Source organism: Limulus polyphemus, unplaced genomic scaffold (genome assembly GCF_000517525.1).
Source record: "Limulus polyphemus unplaced genomic scaffold, Limulus_polyphemus-2.1.2 Scaffold2882, whole genome shotgun sequence".
Lineage (NCBI taxonomy): Eukaryota > Metazoa > Arthropoda > Merostomata > Xiphosura > Limulidae > Limulus > Limulus polyphemus.
Genome location: NW_013668492.1, coordinates 85,158 through 89,618, shown reverse-complemented (window position 1 = coordinate 89,618; position 4,461 = coordinate 85,158). Strand labels below are relative to the sequence as shown.

The 4,461-nt window shown below is 35.1% G+C and overlaps 1 protein-coding gene across 1 annotated transcript in view; it reads right to left on the bottom strand.

Annotated features, from left to right (window-relative positions):
- Positions 1–4,461, bottom strand: part of LOC106468127 — a 36,445-nt gene that overhangs the window by 19,370 nt on the left and 12,614 nt on the right. The gene's annotated exons all lie outside the window — the stretch shown is intronic.

The following is a 4,461-nucleotide window of genomic DNA, read 5'->3' as shown; positions in this document are numbered from 1 at the left end:
TTATATATGTTTTGGTAAGGTTTTGTTGTGACAGATGAAATGCTGAATTACACATCTTTCTAGAGGTGTCTGATAAAATCGTTTGCTGTTCTTATAAATTGTTCATGATGTCCATAGAACCTATCTCGTTATACAAATTACATATGTAAATGTTTAATATAACATGCATTTCTTAGTTTGACAGAGCTAAGTGTATTTGTATTCCATCTTAGTAATGTGATCTTATTTGTTACAAAATATGCAAACATTTTGCAAGACTGTATCTATCGCACAGGTTCTCACAATTTACTCGAATCTTACAAATCACGAATCGTTTGATTTCCAAAATTCTGGGCCTGCAAATCACCTGCGGTAACTCTCATGGTTTAAAGTGCTAAAATTCAGGTTTCGATACTTGCGATGGGGAGATCACATATAGTTCATTGTGCAGCTTCGTGCTTCATACAGACCAAATAAACCAAAATTTGGGAGAAACTGGTTCTAAATTTTAATTAACATTCACAGTTGCAATTAACGATTGCATTAGTTCTGTATTTTATGCTCTAAGTATTTACAGTGGCCATGAAATCAACTTGACTCAATGACTTTATACCCGTGGTTTCTATACGTTTTTACACTAATTGTAGAAAGCAAACATATAATTTCTTTAGAAAGTTGGATGTGTTTAAAGGTGTAATAACATAATCTGCACTAAAAAATGTTTAAATCACGATACAATGAAACCAAAACCTTTAATTTTTTCGTGTTTTTAGCGCAAAATTACACAATAGGTTTTTAGCGTTGGAAGTTCGTAAACTAATCGCTGATCCATCAGGGGAACCAAAACATCTAAAGACAATCAACATTTATGTCAGTTTGTTTGTTTTGCATTCAAGCACAGACAATGGGCTATTTGTGCTATTTCCACAGAGGGTATTGAGTTTAGCGTTATAAACCCTCAAGCTTATCGCTGAGCCATCGTTGGGCTATTAATGTGAGAAAAAACTTTACGACACAATACAAACTGCACAGATGTCAGAGTTTGTTCCAGTCTGTCACGGTAGGAATATATTTATTGACACATCACTGTCTCTATAATGAGCTCCCTCATTATCTCAATTGCCAAGAAGCTGAGCCTATTTTGCCAAGCTCATGTGTGAGTGATCCCAATTATACATAAGCACTTTCCCAATAAAATGACGATCTTTACTTTTATCACAAACCATAAAATATTTTAAGATTATCGAAGTCAATCATAGGCTTGGTTTCTTTTGAATTTCGCGCAAAGCTACACGAGGACTATCTGTGCTAGCCGTCCTTAATTTAGCAGTGAAAGAATAGAGGGAAGGCAGCTAGTCATCACCACCCACCGCTAACTCTTGAGCTACTCTTTTACCAACGAATAGTGGGATTAATCGTCACATTATAATGCCCCCACGGCTGAAAGAGCGAGCATGTTTGTTGGGACAGGGATTCGAACCCGCGACCCTCAGATTGCGAATCAAGCGCCTTAATCACCTGGCCATGCCGGATCAAGTCATAGGCGGCGGAACCAGTGGGAATCATTGAGGAGATGTGCCCCCAACTTTTAACTCGGTAGCGAAGTGCCCCTTTCAAGGGAAATAGACACTTCTGTACAAGTATGAGGGGAATTCGCTGTTTCATCTTTGAATTCAATGGCCACGGCTAACATAGCCAATAGGGTGCGCTCCCAAAATTAAATTTGTCCCGCTGCTTGTGAGAAAAGCCATAATACTTAATCGCTATAAGAATGCCTTTTTTATATATTTTTCTTATCTGTCCTATTTACGTGTGCAATATATAAGAACTCAAACAGTCACGTGTTAAAAAACACACATAAAAGTAATGCTTTGTTGCTCCCTTCAACAGTGTTAGCAATGCTGCAGAGGCGGATCCAGGAAAAAAATTATACTAATAACACAAAGCGGGGTAAAATTGGTGGCGTTTCTTCTCTAAAGAAAATAATATACTTAATATGATTTTTACGTAATGAACATTTCCTCCACTTTGTTTTATCAGTCGTACGAATGTTTCTAGATGTCATAAACGTACATTAATTTATAAGAACTTCTGAGTGAAAGTAAAGAAGAGTGTGTAATAAATTCAACCACATCACATCCGCTATATCCAATAATAGGACTCTTCTGTCCATTTGCGATACAACAGACATAGTAGTGTGGTTCAGACACTATTTAAATTATCAAATTGCTTGAACAACAACTGTTCCGAAAATCACTGCCTAAAACTTGCGTACTATAAATTTAGTTCACTTTATTTTCATTCAGCTTTTTCAGTTTGTTTGTAATTAAGCACAAAGCTATCTGTGCTCTTCCCACCACGGGCATCGAAGCCCGGTTTCTAGCGTAGTAAGTCCGCAGGCATGCCGCTGTGCCACTGGTGGGGGCAGCTTTTTTATACCACCAAATTTTAAAAGTTAATGCCTTTAATATATATTTATATGTTATACTAAATGAAAACTGGATTAAAAAGTTTAGCTTCGCAGTTTCCTGTTCTTGTTTTTATCTGCTACTTAGGAACCATATATGAGCTACTGTATTGCGAGTTCCTTGTGTTATTAATTTAATGCGCATATATAAAGTCTGGGCAAACATTACAATATTTTTTTAAAATTTTAGAAACATCATTTCTCAGTCAGTTTTGTTTGTATTACCGGTTACAATACACACCTTCCCCCAGAACGTTTTCCGTGTATTATAATTCAACAAATAACCCTCCTAACCTACCCAGTTACAATGTGTATTTGTGTGTTTCATTGCTAAGGTGTCAAAAGGAGCTTAACGTGTGTTTGATTCCGGAATCTAGATCAACAAAAATAGGATGCAATTCATACAAATAAGACGAAAGGCGGAAGACTCAAAATACTTGAGCTGCATAAGCAGATTGTATAGTCCCCAATATATTTCTTCGAGTGTTTCTGTAATAGGCATTTGCCGTCTATTTCACACTCAACTCGATAACAAATAACGTACATGAAATGGAAGCCTGGCTTCAGTTTTCGTTTGATGTAGCGATATTTCGCAGTGTTAATCCTTTTTCAATCTCAAAACGCTCTTTTACATATTTCTAAGTCGAGCCCAGGTGAATTAAATTTTCTGACAGCTTTACGTCATAAAGAACACACCAAGCTGATACGCGCCACCTGTTATGCAACGTCACAAGGTCAGGGTTATTCAGACCTAGAATTAGGAAGTAAACTTCAATGTTCATTGACCCGCTCTCGTAGCCTAGAGCTAAGCCTAACATTTTACTGAGTAGTAAGCATCACAGTCGAAGCAATGACCCATGTTTGAAGCTGTTATTATAGTTTACTACAGTGACAAATCAACTAATTATCTGTAGAATAAAAACTGAAAACAGAAACACCTTGCTGGTTGGTGTTTCATAGGTTATATTATACATTTGTTTTGTAATATTACAGTTTTTTGCTTGCTAGATTAAAATCAATAAATTGCCTTCAGATAATGTTTTGATGTATCAGAATGCATTTCACACACAAAAAGAGAGTTTGTTTGTAGTTAAGGACAAAACTACATAATGGGCTATCTGTGCTATGCCCACCAAGGGTATTGAAACTCAGTTTTTAGCGTTATAGTTCCGCAGACTTACCGATGTGACACTGGGGGTAAGAAAGAAAGAGAGAAGAGACTTTTTTTTAAAGAAGCTTTAAAGATTACGAAATACGTAAGACAGCCTTTAATATTTTTGTTTGTTTGTTTAAGAACAAAGCCACGTTGGGCTATTTGTTGTATTCACCACGAAGAATCGTACCTCGTATTTTAGCGTTATAAGTCCGTAAACTTACCGCTGTCCCATCAGGAGACTAATATTTTTGTCTTTGTAATTATTAAAGTAGCTGGACTTATATTTAATTATTATTTAATGACAAATAAAAAATATTTTCGTATCATTTTCAATTTAGTGATAAAAATGCTACTAAAGGCTAAAATGATCTCATTTCGTTTTTAACGTGAAAATGTTTAATGCTAATTTTTTGTGGTCCCAAAATAGTAAAGACTTTTATATTAGTAAAATTATATGACCAGACTATTTTTACCCTGATATGAAAATACAAAGTAGCACGAATAAAAAAACAACAGAACCAAATCGCAATAAAAAGCTAAAAATACAAAATAATGGTTAAAACATCTATAGGGGAAGATAATTATTCAATGTTTCTACCAAACAACCTTTCATCGCCATTAGCCATTTCTTTGTATTATTGAAAATGCTTAGATTTATTTCTTCCGTTTAAATTTTTCTTTGCATAGGTATCATTGTACATAATGAGTGGGAAAAGACAGTAAAAGTTTTAAAACACAATTCTGTATTAAGATTCAATCAAAAAACAGCATAGGTGTAAAAAAAAAAAAGGGTACGGCCAAAAAAAAAAAAAATTGCGACAGAAAAAATTGTGGAATCAAAGTTTGCGGCCAAAATGAT